Genomic DNA, 17508 nt, shown 5'->3' with positions numbered 1-17508 from the left:
TCAGGAAGGAATCTCTCCTACATGCAGCATGGCACAATCAGCCAGGTGCAGTATGGAGAGCCAGCACAGATACCAGCCTTGATGGGCCAATGCTCTGATCCAGTCTGGCAGTTGCAGTGTTTCTGTGTTCCATAAATGATGGCACAACATCAGGCCCCACATGTCGCCATGGCGGATACTAGGGTGATTAATAAATAAGGAGCTGAAATAGATTTAGGTCAGTGGGGGATGAACAGTTCTTGGCTAATCAAAGGGCACAGCATTGACTACTGGAGCAGGAAACACAAAACCCGGTCGGTGTGGACAGGAAGGGTTTCTTCACACAATGTCCGGGATGCTCAGGAAACAGAGTTTTGCTGTAAATGTTGATTTCACAATATTTAGCACTTTGGATGCAAGTAAATTACGGTTAAAAAAGGAGGAACCAAAAACACTAACTCTGGATAACTGGATCTGGCACTGTTATTTATGTACTTAGAGCTGCCCTTTGTACTAGGTGAGATGTGCTAGACAAGTTTCTACCCAGAGGGGCTCACAATGAAAGGTCATGGGCTGGCACAGTGCAACTACAGATGGCTCAGAGAGCTCCACGGTCTTTATTAGAAGGCCACGGGAGAGTGAAATTAATCTGTGGCCTGTCTTTTCTGCACTTCCCCAGTCTAGCCACACTCACGTCCTCATCACTGGCGAAGTGAGAGAACGAAACGAGCGAAAACAAAACCAGTAATTAGTCTTCCCGGAATTGATTGCTCTAGGGTGGCTGGGCTGGTGGGTTCTCACCTAGGCAGCATTCTGTACCCCAGCCAAGAATTCCAGTGAATCAGGGCACACGGGAGGTTGGGAAGAGATAAAGGAGGGGCAGGAGGGCATGAATGCTTCTCCTTTGCACCCTGGGGCTCCTTCCCGGCTCACATTAGGTAGGATCAGTATGTGATGCGTTCTGTGGACTAGTTATCCAGGGCGGGGATCAGAGTTACTGTAACAGAATGCTGGAATCAACAGCAGAGCCAGTTCCCTGGTCACTTAAGCGCCAATTAATTCCTCCCAGCGTGGGCATGATGGGGCCCAATGAATGAATTAAAATGGGCTGGGGGGAGAGTTAACGAGCATACTGGCCCATTAACTCAGGAGATATAAGGCAGTGCAGGAAGGACACGTAGGGGAGAGAGATGCAGGTTAGCAGAACCAGGACGGATCTCCGGGTGGAGAGATCTTGTCCCTCTCCTCGGCAGAGAACTGAGGAGAAAGAAGAACTATACGGTGTATGGCTCAGTTAGGTGGCAGAAAGATCAAATGTAAATAAACTGCACAGGGGTGTGTAACAACAGAGATCTCCAAGTCGGTGCAGACAGAGCAGCAGCTGGATGTCGCCCTGACATGCTGCATTGCAGTGGCGTCCGGGCACTGGTGGAGATGCACATTAAACCAAAGCCTGGCCTGAGCAAAACCATGGCCCCCCAGCCTGCTGGTGTATTTCCAAAGGGGCAGGGGAGTCACATGATTCTGGGGTCTTGTGACACCCGGCAGAGCCACTTCAGAATGGTGAGACCCCCGCTCCTTGTGTATTTTGGGGGTGCTGGGAGGGAACACTGAGGGGCCCCTTTAATGTGTGGGGGCTGGCTTGGCCTCTCTTTTCTCTCCAGTCCTATCCTGCTGTTGAGCATAGGTCTGATCCCAGCTGCAGAGTGGGGTGCTGTGCTGAGGACAGCTGTGGGGCCAGGGACTACGTTCTGCCTGGCCTTTAGCTGGGTGTGGCAAGGAACTTTTCTCCCAGCAACCACTTTACAAGGCTCATGTGAAGACCAAGCAGACCGTCAGCCCCACTCTGCTGCATGAAAGGGAGCGGAGAGGGGGGCCGAGAAGGCAGAGCCATGGTCCCTCCCCCACCAAATGCACCAATTTGCTGATGGAGCTGGCTGTAAAGGGAAATAAGCTGCGGTATACAATGGGGTGCAACAGTGGCTGCATGTGGCACAAAGCAGCCCCCCGCAATTCTCCCTGAGGCATCATGGTTTACCCCGCCACTGCCTCACTCTGGCCTATCAGGCACAATCCAGCCCTGAGCTACAGTGACTGATGTTTATCATGCAGCCTAGCATAGCCAGAGGGCTAACCTAGCACGAGCAACATCTGCTGGATTGTCTATGCCTCCCTCCAAGAGGGGCTTTCGAGAGGACAAATACCACCACAAGATGTCCACCAGTGTCTCACAGAGGCTTTGGCTGTTTCCCAAAATCCATGTGAAAGCGTGAGCAGACAGTGGTCTTCCACCAGCGCTGGATCCAGGTTTCTAGCTGGTTGCAGGGAACTGTGCACACCCCCAAAATGGCTCAGCTGGATATGATGGCAGGCTAAGAGCACTTCTGGTCAAGTGCTGTGGGATGGACAGAAAAATGCTCCTGCAATACAGCATTAACCTAGCTCTAGAGCGGCTGCAGCTAGCAAGGGCCCTCAGTCTGCATAGTATATGGATGCATTGGCACAGATATGCGGCTCACAACACTGCAATGCAGTGTGGATCCTGAAGTATGAGCTCAGAAAGAACAGGTCTGTAGGCATGGGTCACATGGACCCAGGGTTATTATGTAGTGCAGACAGATGCATAGTTTGTTCACTTGCACAAACCCCGTCAGCAGAGCTCTGCCTTGCCAGTATTCATAGAATCATAGAATATCAGGGTTGGAAGGGACCTCAGGAGTCATCTAGTCCAATCCCCTGCTCAAAGCAGGACCAATCCCCAGACAGATTTTTATCCCAGTTAGCTAAATGGCCCCCTCAAGGATTGAACTCACAAACCCTTGGTTTAGCAGGCCAATGCTCAAACCACTGAGCTATCCCTCCCCTCCCCAAACAAAAACAAAAACAAAAACAAAAACCAGATTTTTTTTTGGAAGCAGGTCCTGGAGCACAGCAGACTAGAATGGTGTGAAATAACGATTTTTTTGGCTCTGGTTGGTAAAAAACATTTTTTTTTTAATTTTTCCAGCAAAATGAAAAGGCCAAAATAAATAAATAAATAAATTAAAAATCAACCCAACTGTTTTGTTTTCAAGGTTTTTTAGCCTTGACTTTATAAACCTGAGTCAAATTCTGAAACCTAAACCAAAGTCTAATCCTTTGAACATTCCAGATTTTTGTTAGTTACCAAAACCAGCCTGAAATTTGCAAATTGTTTCCATCAACCCGAATCTGCCTTTTACGGCAAAAAATGGATTTGCAGGGGGGGAAAAAGTGGTCCAGTCATACAGCAGAAGTCCTTTCCCCCTCTAGCTATTTGCAGTGCTGCCTTTCATAGATCAATTGAGGTGAAGGCAGTGGGATGTCGGCATGGAGTTAATGAAAGAACAGCTAACAACACCTTTCCCCCTCCTAACCGGTGCTGTTGGTGCTAAATTAACAGGGTGGCCCCTGGAGCAACAGGGACGAGGCTGGATTTCATTCCATCCTCCTCCTCCGAAGGCCACCCCTGTCATTTCTAAGAAATTCAAAAGAAAAAAAAGTCCCAAAGGCTTGTGCATGAAATTGATCTCATCAGCAGTGTATTTACTGCCCAACCCATGGCTGGAGAGATATTCTGGCTATTTGAGGTGCAGAGAGCTGCCTGAAACCCGACTCTGCTAATAATCTGCAAAGGGGAACTTTTGCATCAGTTCACCCCCCCCCCCCCCGTACAGCCACTTGTTTTTAACCCTCTTGGATTCTCTGCCTCCACAGGTTCAAACCCTGGGAGAGGAAGCTCAGCCGGTAGCCCATAGGGCAAGCTTGCCTATTATATTCACTGGCTTGCCTTCATTATAGGTAGCTGCTTTCATTATATTCAGCCATAATGCAAGAAACCTGCTGGCCCGTATCCTGTAAGACATTAGCTGAAGCATAAGTGCGGTTAAGTAGGCCGAAACCCTTAATGGCCCACTGGTTACCTTTAGATGTTGGGAACTAAGGAGAGTTTGCTCAATAGTAGACGTTCCAGTCAGAGAGAGCACAAGGAACAGGGAAGTAAGTACTGCCAATCCACTTGCACAAGGGTGATGGTATGATCGTGAGCTGAAACAGCAGCTACACGTATCAATCTGTTAACCTACAGAATAAGTGAAGCTCTGTATTACGTCAGTCAAATATGGGCATGGAGGATCCAAGCATGAGCAAACGATGCTCAGGCCCAATAACAGGGCAGTCGCCACATAGACCGGGGCTTGTTCCTTCCTGGGCTTCTTCCATTGCTGTCTGCTCTTCTACTATTTTGACTCACTGAGGAACTTAGACCATCAGCCACCATGGCATGTCAGAGACAGGGCTGCTCCTTTTGTCTCTTACCCACCCGGTCCTCGACCAAGGGTATGAGTATGCAATTCTAAGAGCCTATGCATAGAATGATACCACAGATACCCCTGATACTGTATTATCTCTATCTTGTTATGTGGCTTGGATCTTTTCTAGCTTTAGCCATTATTTTAATAAAGACATCTAAGGTTTTCCTTTGCTCTCAGTGTGTGTGTCCTTTCTCATCCACCCTGAGACTCCTCACAAGATATTGAACTCCATAGATATCAGGGTTGGAAGGGACCTCAGGAGGTCATCTAGTCCAAGCCCCTGCTCAAAGCAAGACCAATCCCCAATTTTTGCCCCTAATTGGCCCCCTCAAGGATCGAGCTCACAACCCTGGGTTTAGCAGGCCAATGCTCAAACCACTGAGCTATCCCTCCCCCTTCTGTGTGGCTTGATTTGGGAGGAAGAACTTTATCACGGTCAAATCAATTGGCCATCAATCCAAACATTACCACCCTTCCAAAAGGTCAGGCAACAAGCCACAGCTGCATTTGAGGAAAATATAAACCACCTGGAGCTTAATTTGCTCTCTAGGTACTTTTGCGGCCTCATCACTGTAATATCAGAGCACCTCACAAAGGATGAATTTATCCCCTCCTTCCCCAGTGAGGTAGGGAAGTATCATTATCCCCATTTTACAGATGGACAGCAGGGGAAAGCAAGCGACATGCCGCGTGTCATAGTGGAGGCCCGAGTCAGAGCCGGGAAGAGACCCTACGTCTTCTGAGTTCCAGTCCCAATCACAAGTCCATCGTCCCTGGGAGAGGGGTGGGCCCTTTAGGTGATATCTTAAAAATATAAGGGTCTCTCTTGCTTTCTGGGGGAGGTGGGAGCCCACTCCCACTTTGGAAGGGACTCAGGGTTTTCCCTGCTATTCTTGGCCAAAATTTCCCTTCACCCCAGTGCTGAACCAAGAGCTGGTGGATACATTGTAGTAGTGGCTTAATGTGTAATCAGAACTGATCATTAGTGCTTTTATGTGCCAGGTTAAAAACACTTTTACAGAGGTGGGTGAGCATCATTAGACAGGTGGGAAATGGAAGTTAAGTGACTTGTTTAAGTGGGGGGTATCAGGGAAAGGATCAGGAATAGAACCCAGTAGTGCTGACCTTCAGCATCCTGCTCTAATCATTCAGGCAGACGCCCTGCTACTACGGATAGACGCCCATCTTAATTTGTCCCCCCATAGAGTTCAGAGTGAGGCATGTTGCAGGGAATTTAATCAGAAATCGGTTATACAGGTTCTTTTCCACAGTTGCACTTCTGAGCAGCTGTGCCAAGATCTCTCCCTTGGCCAAGTTTCCAGAACTGATCTGGCACCTGAGATGAAACAATCTCTTTCAAGTAACTCCTCGGTTCCTGGGACGACTGGCCCCAGGCCAAGGGAGGATTAGGATACTCTTTCAAGTTCCTAAACAGGCAGGAGGCAGACAAAGGTGCATGGATGTTCCTCTACGAGCAACTGCTGTTGGTCACTGGTCTTTAACATTCCTCTTGGCTCAGCCTGTGTGTTTGGAGTAAACATTCTGGGTCAGAGGAAGAAAACCAGCCAACCAACATCATAGGCTCTTGATGGTGAAGGAAAAACTTGAGGGCATGTCAAGAGGACAGGATAAATCAAAGAGGGAGCAGAACTGAACAAACACCTCAAGACCCCTGGCCTTCATTAAGGACCCTATCCTGCCACCGTTACACCGAGTAGGACCTGGAGTGCGATTAGTTTCATTGGAATGACTCAGTAAGGTACACAGTGTGACAAGTGGCAAAAATCAGAAGCTGTAGAGGTTTGCTTTGGTGGGTGAGGGTTAACAAAGAAAAATAAGGGAGTCAGATGCTCCTTGGAGCCTAACTCCCATAGGCTCCTTTGAAAAGCCCAGCCAATGGCTTTTACTAGCCCACCCCAAACTCCAGTTCCAACTGAGTGGGTCAGAAGATCATCCCTTCTGCAATAAGGATGGAAAGAACCTGATTGGAAATACAGCAGAGGGTCTTCAGGATGGGCCGTTCAGGTCTTACCCAACATGTTTCAAGAGAGACAGCATCATCACCACCTGCCACTTGGCTCCAAATACACAAGAGTCAGCTTTCCCTCCCTGCCTTCCTACATTGGCCTCCAGTGCATTTAAAACAAATGGCTTGTGTTATTATGCACACAGAGAAGTCAGATGGAAACATAACACGACTTCATTTCTAAGAACTCAGAACAATAAAAACACAGTAACCAAAACCAGAGAGAGACAAAGCAGGCTGCTCCCTAGAACAGATGCACAACTCACCCTTCCTTACTATAGGCCGGGGGTTGGCAACCTTTCAGAAGTGCTGTGCCGAGTCTTCATTTGTTCACTTTAATTTAAGGTTTTGCCTGCCAGTAATACATTTTAACGTTTTTAGAAGGTCTCTTTCTATAAGTCTATAATATATAACTAACCTATTGTTGGATGTAAAGTCAATAAGGTTTTTAAAATGTATAAGAAGCTTAATTTAAAATTAAATTAAAATGCAGAGCCCCCCGGAGCCAGGCCAGGACCTGGGCAGTGAGAGTGCCACTGAAAATCAGCTCGCGTGCCGCCTTCGGCACACATGCCATAGGTTGCCTCCCCCTGCTATAGGCTGTCTCTAGATGCTTCTCTGCAGAGCCCTCAAGCTTGCAAGCAGCACTGGGAACCCCGCTTCCTCTCCCCCATCACAAACTTAAACTGATAGCTTGCAAATCCAACACAGTCCTCAATACACCACAGCATGTTGCACAGAACAGGTACCACAGTGAAAGGTAAACTCCATCCAAATGGATGATTTATCAGTTGCATTGTGCTGTATAGTATAATTCCCAATCAGTAAGGCCAGAATTTCCAGAAGGGCTCTCTGTCATAAGGGGTATATGTCAGAATTTCAAGATCTCAGCTCTGGGGTGCCAGAACAGGGGGAACCGGGGGCTATGCCCCATCATTTTTACTATCCATAAGGGCGAGAGATGGGGGAAGAAGGGGCAGAGAGGAGCAAGTGGGGGTGGGGTCTTGGGGGAAGAGGCGGTGCAGGAGTGGGGCGTTGGGGGAAAGGGTGGGGCCATAGTTCGGGCACTCGTGCCCCACCCTCACACACTTTTAAGGAGCTTCCACTGCTCCTGTCTCAGCTTCCATTTAGGCAGCAAGATAAATGACTGGACTTTCAGCATGTTGGGTGCTGGGCTCTTTGGAAAAACTGACCAAAGATCTCACAACAGTTGGCAGAAGTTAATGAGCTGAGCTTCCCTACACTGCCCTGGGACACAGGTAAGTTTTATACCCATTATACAGCCTGGTGAATGGTGCCCAAATGGAAGCAGAGGTCTTTTGAAAATCCCGCCCCAATTGTGGGTCTGGAGGACTTGAAAATCCATCCCGAGCAATTCTGAAAATCTGCCTGCACAAAAAGAGAGCGCGCCGGCTAGCTCAGACAAGCCCCACGTTCTTACATCACAGAGCCCAGCATTTATCAGAGCTGGGGTGTCACTACAGAGCACTTCACCACGTGGTGGAAATTCTTACGTAAGAAATAAGTATCTGACACAAACGTCCTTCCACTTTACACAAACACTGGGCTCTTCCGAACCACATGGGTTTCCTGTTATCAGATGGAGTCCTCTTGTTTTATGAGCAAAGCTCAGGCCTCATCTACACCCAAAGCTTATATCAACCTAGCTACGTTGCAAAGGGATGTTAAAAATTCACACCTCCCTCCTAGAGAGACGCAGCTATGCCGACCTAGCTTCTGCCTCTTGGGGAAATGGATTTATGACAGCAACAGAGACGTAGCATTTCCAGCGAGACATACCCACAGTTATTCCAGGGAAGGATCATTCACTTAAAAAGGATATAGGGAAAAGAACAGCTCTCAGGTCAGCATGGGGTTAATTACATTAACATGGCTGCCAGCAAAATGTGTATTTCTAGCTGGACACTGGTTGGACTATAAGGACTCTGAACAGAATTTATAAGCTCTCAGATCTGCGCTCATCACATCTAGCTAGGTATTAATAAGACCCTCATGCCAATATTATGTCAATGTCTCATGACAATTAATGGATGTTAGCTTCACAACAACATGAGATACCAAAGTCCTAACCCCATTTTACAGGTGGGGAACTGAGGCTCAGAGAGATTAAATGACTTGCCTCAGGTCCCAGAGGAAAGCTATGGCTGAGCGAGGGACCTGAACCCAAGTCTCTTGAGCCCCAGCCCAGGAGTCTAGCCATGAGATTATCCTGCCTATCTAGGCACAACATTTATGTGGAATGCACTGAGGCATGATACATGCCACCAAATACAATTTTGCATTGCTGTCTGTCATACAGTGCTTTATAATATATTTAAAAACTAAGTACTGCAGTGACCCTGTTCAAGTGCATGCACCTTACTGTTCTCCACTAGGAACAATCAGAACTGCTCAGCTGTGTGTCACAGACCCCCTATACCGCAGATGCAAAATGGAGATTCTCCTTTAGATCCAGCACCTTGTGATTTCGAGGTGGGAGGATCCAAGTTCTATTTCTGCAGTCAGGGGCAAGTGCTCCGTGACTGTGGTGAGCAGCATAGTTCAGATCCACCTACAAACTTCCCCGAAGCCTAAGGTGTTCACTTCAGAGCCAAACCTACTCCAAGCCCAGGGCTGCTTGGAACCAGGAATTTCAGTTCAGCTGTTGATGAGATACGTGAAATTCACATCTGGGTATCATCATTGGGAGTCTCAATCCCCGTAAAGTTTGGGGCGGGGAGGAGACGTTTGTCCAGTTTGAGATCCAGAGCCGTCTCTAATTTCTGGGCGATCAGGAAAAGGCATTAATCTTGCTGCTATCTGACCCTCCTTCCTCCGTGCTGAGGGCCCATTAAAACAGCCTGCAAATTACTGTTTGTGCCTGCGCAAGGGAAGCACGGCCTCTCTTGATCCGGTTTGACTGGACAGACTTCCCCAAGCGACGGCAGGAATGCGTGCGAAGGGAATCTCTAGGCAACAAGCCTGTTTGCACTCGTGAGTACACGCCCTTTGGCTTTGCACTATTGTTAGGGGCCACTTGTCCCCCCAAAGCAGCTACATGCATGTGTGAATGCACCCTAGCAGCATTAGCTGTCACTGTGCCCAAGCATTTTGAACAGCAGGAGATAGGGCAGCTCAGAGGCTCTGGCTCGGATTGCATTCATAGGGGCTTGGATACAAAGCATTATATTATTAATAGCTCTGCACAGTTCTTATTGGCTATCCAGACAGTTTAGGTACCAGAGTCCTATAACAAATCCATAGCTGCTTAGCGCGAAGAGCTTAATGTTTGTCGCTATGCTGAGCAATATGACAACACAGAACTTCACAGCAGCACAGGGGATAGCGCCTCGCTCTTCCTGCTCCTATGGCTTAAGCCAGGGGGTTTTAATCTTTTTTCATTTGCGGACCCCTTTGGAAATCTTAGACAGTCTGCTGACCCCCAGGTTGAAAACCACTGTTCTGTGGCAATGACAACATTCTGCAGATCCCCAGGGGTCCACAGACCACAGGTTGAAAACAACTGGCTTAAGCTAAAGGAGAATCTCCATTACACATTAGCATATAGGACCTATGACACAGAGGATCAATTCTGATGCCATCCAGTAGATGGCAGTGGTTCTCATTTACACTAGCCAGCAACACCTTGTTTTTCCACTTCTTAGAGCACCTTTCATTTGGGGATCTCCAGGTATGTCAAAGCTATGAACGATTTAAGCCTCATATCATTGTCTTGGGAGGTAAATCTGACAGCTGTGGTATAGACTGGTAAAGCAAACAGAAAGGTGAAGTGGATTACAGAGGCAAATTAAAGTAGGATCCTTGGGGTGTGGAGCTAGAGGTGTGAGAATTGGGGCCCTAATCTCATTGTGACTCAACCCTCCCATCTGTAAAATGGGAGCAATAACACCCCTTCCTTTGTCTGACTCATCTATTTAGATGGTTTGTATAGCACCTAGCACAATGGGACCCTGATTTTGGTTGGCCCCTCTAGGTCCTGCTGCCAGACAAATAAAATGGGGAGGATATTACAACAGACTTTGGGGGAACCCCACCCCACCCCATTTAATAAGAGCTCTGTCATCTAACTTTCTTACTGCTTGTGGGAAAACTAGCTCTGAGTCACGTTACCAGAGAGTGGAACCAGCTGGGCTTGTGTGCCATGGAACTTTTAAATGACCTGCTTCTCCACTGCTCCTTTCCTCACACATACCGGATAATTACAAAGCTTACAGTAGTCACCTCAAGGAAGATCATGCACATTACAAGTAAAATAACGCAGATTTACTTCAGGGCCTCATGTCTGTGTAAAGCAAGCGTGTGTGTGTGTGTGTATTTCATTGCACGCAGCAAATAACTTGCCATTAGACGGGGAACATGCTCGTACAGGGCCTCCATGAAAGCTGAAGGAAGTAAACACCAGACATACTTTTCCTCTGGAATCTGATCATAAACCTCAAATCAATCCTGAGCTTGATTCTTTGTTATCTAAAAGTAGCTTCCATCCTCCGTGGATAGGACGCACCTTCAGTGCTGCTGTTAAAAATGGCTGGCAAGATTGGCCACACCCAGTGCCAGGGCCGAGTAGGAAAAAACAGTGGCTTTTTCGTTTTATTAGCACCGGACTGAGCCACCCTTACTTACATGGAGTAGCACCTTGGTGTGCAAGGAATTCCACTGATTGCAGGCCTGTTGTGTCAGTAAATCACTGAGCTGCCTGAATGGACGGTGATGAGCGTTCGGTAGGACAGTGTTCATCATTACGGTTCTGGCACTAAATGTAAAATGTATGCCTATGAAGAGGGGGCAGCACAGAGACGATGCATCAGTTAAGTCTCCCCTCAGCCCTATTCTGAAAGCTTAAATGGTGCATGGGCCCTTGTGCTGGTCCGCTTCAGTGGTGAATTTCACCCTCACGGAGATGCTGCTAATCCACAGAGATAAAAGGAGAGTTTCTTAGAGCACGTGAGAGTGACACACACCATACCTACTGGGCAGAGTGGCCTAAGGAGAGCGTACGGGACTCAGACTCCAGACAACTTCACTTCTAGGCCCAGATCTGGCCTGCTGGGTGACCAGGGGTGATACAAAGACAGAACTGACCCCTCCCTCCTTTGTAAGGCCATTTGAAACCACTGATGAAATGCTCTATATAAAAACAAGATTGTTTCATTATTCTAACTGTGCCATTAATTCCAATACATCAATTCAATCCATGCCTGTCACGTTGATTAAAATACGTGATTGATCTTAGATCCAGACAGCCACTCGGTTGTACAGCACAACTTCCATACCACAACGTAGAGCTTATAGGCTTGGCTTTCAGAACAAGCTGAGCGACTTGCAGCTCCCCTGGGCTCTGCCTGGGTGCTCAGCACTGCTGAAAACTTGGTGTCTTTCTAACAAAATACGCTGCCGCTCGACCACAATATCTGGAGGGGATGCAGGAGTCACTGAGGGAAATGCTCTGGCACAGGGAATGCAGGAGGTCAGACTAGAGAGATCATAGAATCATAGAACCATAGAAGATTAGGGTTGAAAGAGACCTCAGGAGGCTATCAAGTCCAACCCCCTGCTCAAAGCAGGACCAACACCAACTAAATCATCCCAGCCAGGGCTTTGTCAAGCCGGGCCTTAAAAACCTCTAAAGATGGAGAGTCCACCACCACCCTAGGTAACCCATTCCAGTGCTTCACCACCCTCCTAGTGAAATAATGTTTCCTAATATCCAACCTAGACCTCCCCCACTGCAACTTGAGACCATTGCTACTTATTCTGTTATCTGCCACCACTGAGAACAGCCAAGCTCCATCCTCTTTGGAACCCCCATTCAGGTAGTTGAAGGCTGCTATCAAATCCCCCCTCACTCTTCTCTTCTGCAGACTAAACAAGGCCATTTCCCTCAGCCTCTCCTCATAAGTCATGCGCCCCAGCCCCCTGATCATTTTTGTTGCCCTCCACTGGACTCTCTCCAATTTGTCCACATCCCTTCTGTAGTGGGGGGACAAAAACTGGACGCAATACTCCAGGTGTGGCCTCACCAGTGCTGAATAGAGGGGAATAATCACTTCCCTTGATCTGCTGGCAATGCTCCTACTAATACAGCCCAATATGCCTTTGGCCTTCTTGGCAACAAGGGCACACTGCTGACTCATATCCAGCTTGTCGTCCACTGTAATCCCCAGGTCCTTTTCTGCAGAACTGCTGCTTAGCCAGTTGGTCCCCAGTCTGTAGCGGTGCATGGGATTCTTCTGTCCTAAGTGCAGGACTCTGCACTTGTCCTTGTTGAACCTCATCAGATTTCTTTTGGCCCAGTCCTCCAGTTTGTCTAGGTCACTTTGGACCCTGTCCCTACCCTCCAGCGCATCTACCTCTCACCCCAGTTTAGTGTCATCTGTGAACTTGCTGAGGGTGCAATCCATCCCATCATCCAGATCATCAATGAAGATGTTGAACAAAACCAGCCCCAGGACCAAGTCCTGGGGCACTCTGCTTGATACCGGCTGCCAACTAGACATGGAGCCATTGATCACTACCTGTTGAGCCCGACAATGTAGCCAGCCTTCTATCCCCCTTACAGTCCATAATGGGATCATAATGGTTCTTTCTAGGCTTAAGATCTATGAATATCAGGCCCTCTATATGTGAGTTGTGGACACAATTACTTGGAGCATGCAGTGTCGGTCCTAGGATTTGAGAGAGTAGGGTGAGTTAATATGTTTTATTGGACCAACTGCTGCTGGTGAAAGAGACAAGCTTTCAAACTACACAGAGCTCTTCTTCCAGTCTGGGTAAGGTACTAACAGCGTCACAGCTAAATACAAGAGCCAACAGATAGTTTAGCATAAGTAGTTAGAGCATGCACTAAGTAGCACCAATTAATGATGATAAATTATCTGTTCAACCTTGTATTTAGCTGTGATACTTCGTACCTTTCCCCAGATCTGAGGAAGAGCTCTGTCGGCAGGGACTTCTACTTGTTTGCACAGCACCTAGCACATGATGTTCAGATTTACAAAGGGATTTAGGCACCTAAAGATGCAGATAGGTGCCTAGTGGGATTTTCTAGATCCCCTCCTGCTGTTCTAGCATCAGCTGCCAGATTTACAAAGGTAGTTAGGCACCTAAAGGAATTTACTTCAGGGTGTTTGAATCCTGACTCAGATCCAGATCGGTACGGCGCATCAGGAGCACTCTAAACTGTAACCACTCTTGCTTTTCCAGTCCCCGCAGTGCAGGCAGTTTTGGTTCCTGTTTTACTAATGTGCGGTCAACTTGTTTCCCTCTTCGGTGATTAGAGCACCGCAATCTCTAGCCATGCTGGTTTATACTTAGTAATACCCTTCTCTGAGATGCCACCAATAAAAGCATGTGGTGGAAAGCTGGCCCAGTGGTTAAGTCTCAGGAGAGCTGGATTCTATTTCTGGGTTCACGCAGTCTGTGTGACCTGGGGCCAGGCACTAGGTCTGTCTGTGATTCAGTTTCCCATACGTAAAAATGCACTGCCCTGCCTCTGAAGTGTAAAAATACATGTAAAAGGGGGAGGCACTCAGATACTATGGTAATGAAGGCCGTAAGTACTTAAGTTAGGTATAAGTGTCTAATTCATCAGCTGATGGAAGTTAAACCACTGTGTACATTTTAATGGCTGCGTCAAGGAGAATTTGCTGTATATTTTTGTGCATAAAGATTTTTAAAAAATATTGTCTTAAATAAACTATTTTGGGTCATAAATTATAGCAGCAACATTTAACTGGATGCTTTAATTCAGACCTATACAGTGCTTAAGAAAGCATTAATCCTTTCCTACTTGTTGCTCATTCCATCAGAGAATTTTAAAGCACTACTGAGACGGATTAATTCACAGACCCTCAGTGAAGCTGGTAAGCATATTAACACCATTTTACAGACACGTGTTTTGAGGCACAAAGTCTGGAATTTTCAGAAAGGCCTTAGGGACTTGGGCAAGCAACTCTCTGAAACAAAAATCAAAGGGATTTGGGTACCTAACCCCCTTTAGATCTCTTTAAAAATCCCACTCTAAGAGACTACGACTTGTCCCAGTGTTGGGAGTCTACCACACAGCCACAAGCAGAGCCCAGGAATTGTAACTCCAAGGCCACTAACAACTAGATCACAATATCTGTAGTGGCAGATTTGTGCCTTGCACAACCTCCGGAGGGAACAGGAAATACACTGGTTAAAACAAAACCACAACATTATGACTACAAGAGCAACTAAAAATAATGCTTAGAAGGTGGCTAAAACACTGTACACTTGGACTACACAGTCTGGACAAGTTAGAGCTAACGTCAGCTCAATGAAATGCCTATGGAGAAATATATAGAAACAGAGGGAGTGGGGAAAAATACATTCCCTTCTGGGAAGTTAGTGAACATCTGAATGAAGTTACCCTCTCATGCAGAGAGGCAGCATAAAGCCTATGTTGTCTTAGACCCTGGGAGCAGATGGTTTAAGGGGCAGGGGACATTTCTCAGTGTGGCTTGCCCCATGGGCTGGAGAGTCTGGGCTTAAGACAGCCCTGATGACAGGATAAGCCCCACCTGAGAGACTCAGTTGATTCCAGTATAAAAAGAGCAGAAGCTCAGGAAGCCGTGGAAGGAGCTTCAGAGAGTGAGGAAAGCTCTCCAGGCAGGGAGGAGGAACAGAAACCTTGTGTCATGTGGACTTAGGAATGGACTTTTTAACAGTAATAAATCCAGTGCCCCAGGAGGGGTATTTTTTGATCAAGAAAGTCTGAAGTTTGAATAGTCAATGAGAGGAAACTGAGGCAGGCTGCCTATAGTGTGACCCTAGGCCATGAGGGGGAACACAAGAGGCAACCAGCTGGCTTACACTGTCTTCTCCACCAAGAAATCACTAGAAGTCAACAGAAGTTCCACAGAAAGACTGAGAGCAGAATGGACCAGAGGTACCTGCAATACAGTTGGCAGAGAAAAAAAACAAACTTCTCTCTGCATGACATAATGACAAACACCACACCACTATTCAAAGAGGTGTGTGTAGTTTTAGGCTGGTCTCTCAACTGGTTTGAATGATAATGTGGGGATCCTACTGGAACCACCCTCACATTTTAAAGTAAACAAAACACAGAGTATTATGGATCACGCAGTGTGTGCGCACAGGTGTGTTTCTAGGATATAAAATAAAGATAGATCCCTGATCACGGCACACACAAATATACTGCAATTCAACTTTACAGCAGCTTTCAGGCTAATTTTACCCCTGGATTCTTTGCAGAGATAAATACTAGAATTACAGAGATTAGTAGCAAATAGCAGAGAGAGAGAGAAAGTCAGAGATATAGTCAAGGGTGAAGAGAGATGTTTCCAGCTGTGATCGCGTGTCAGGTGGAAATATACCAGAGGGCTGATTCCAGACAAAGAGCTGCAGTAGAAAAGGTACTTGCACCACCAACAGACCTGCCTACACCTTGTATAGTCATTGCTTCACCAGCATAACGTGGGGATGCACATATGCTACCAAAGCAGACGATTTGCCACTGGGGTAAGTTGTACTGATGAATGCCTGATCCAAAGCCCATTAGGGTCAATGCTACTTCCACTCTGACTTCAGTGGGCTTCAGGGAGAGTCTGAAGTGATTTCACACAGCGCTGGACAGCAGCGAATCGGACACGGTGCTTCGATACTACAGAGATGCACACTATGGAACACTCTTGGAGAGACTGTACAGCGACAAGACAAAAAGGAAAGGAAGCCAGTGGTAGAAGAAGAGAGGAGAGTAGGGAAGGCGACTACAGGTTTGTTTTGATGGGTATGATTAGTTAACTCAATTCGTTATTGAGTTCTTCAATGGATTTGTCAGTTTTAAGATCAGATGGGATCACTATGATCCGTGAAAGGCAGGCCAGGGAATTGCAACTAGTGATACCTGGAGTGGGGCCAGAATTCTTCGTGTAGTCCCAAGGTACAAGACAAAGCAGGCTGCTCCCTTAAACAGAGAGGCACATTCACCCCACCCTACTATAAGCTGGCTACCGTTTTCAGATACTTTCCTGCAGAGCCCCCTCGAAGGGCCAGAAAATCATCCCCACCCCCTCCTTAAAGTAGTAACTTGCAATTCCAAAACTGTCCTCAGTACTTACCTGTGTGCTGTATTATCTTCCACATTTTGCAGGTGAGGCTGAAATCTTGACCCCCCCACTGCAGTGAATGGGGGTATTCTAAGAGTACATCCACATGGGGATAAAAACCCGTGGGTAGCCCGTGTCAGCTGACGTGGGCTTGCAGGGCTGATGTTTGGGCTCAGGCTAGAACCAGATCTCTGGGACCTGTGAGGGGAGAGGGTCCCAGAGCTCAAGCTCCAGCCCAAGCCTGAATGTCTACACAGCAATTTTTAGCCCTGCAGAATGAACCCCACGAGCCCAAGTCAGCTGACCCAGGCCAGCCGCACCATAGGTCTTTTATCCTTGTGTAGATGTTCCCCAAGAGACCTGCATAAGATCACACAGCAAGTCACCAGCAGACCCAAGAACAGAACCCAGGAATCCTGATGTCACAGTCCACAGCTCTAACCACTAGACTACACAGCCATCTATTGTGCATTTGATTCCCTAGAATGTTTTTGCGCACGGCAATGCTGTGAGTGGGATATGAGAGAGAGAGAATGAATCTCAACTGGGAATGGGACAGCTCGCAAGGAATTTCTCAAGCCATTCCCCTCCACCCCACCTCTCTCCATACAAGACATACTTGGCTTACTTTCCCTTTCGGCACCAGGCACATTCTATGCATTCCAACGCCTTGTACCACCTAAGGTCTTTCACCTGTCCTAACAGGCGCGGTGTCATATACCTCACTCGCACACAATCCCCGTAAGCCTAACCCAGGTATTACTCATTCACAATGAGGCCACTCTGCTTCCTCCAACTAAGAGATCTTGCAGTCATTGTGGATAATCCTCTGAAGACGTCGACACAGTGTGCAGCGGCAGTCAAAAAAGCAAACAGGATGTTAAGAATCATTAAACAGGGGATAGAAAATAAGATGGAGAGTATCTTATTGCCCTTGTATAAATCCATGGTATGCCCACATCTTGAATACTGTGTACAGATGTGGTCTCCTCATCTCAAAAAAGATATACTGGCATTAGAAAAGGTTCAGAGAAGGGCAACGAAAATGATTAGGGGT

The 17508-nt window shown here is 47.2% G+C and overlaps 1 long non-coding RNA gene across 2 annotated transcripts in view; it reads right to left on the bottom strand.

The window, feature by feature from the left end:
• The window catches only part of LOC123363767, a 45673-nt gene extending 28834 nt beyond the window's left edge, over positions 1–16839 (bottom strand). For both annotated transcript variants that reach the window (XR_006576888.1, XR_006576889.1), the window contains exon 1: positions 16464–16839. This is a non-coding gene — a long non-coding RNA (uncharacterized LOC123363767). The remainder of the gene's footprint in view (positions 1–16463) is intronic.
• Positions 16840–17508: the final 669 nt, after the last annotated feature.

The sequence above is a fragment of the Mauremys mutica genome, chromosome 2 (genome assembly GCF_020497125.1).
Source record: "Mauremys mutica isolate MM-2020 ecotype Southern chromosome 2, ASM2049712v1, whole genome shotgun sequence".
Classification (NCBI taxonomy): Eukaryota; Metazoa; Chordata; order Testudines; family Geoemydidae; genus Mauremys; species Mauremys mutica.
Note: the sequence above shows the minus strand (reverse complement) of the source record. Positions and strands in the feature narration are given on the sequence as shown.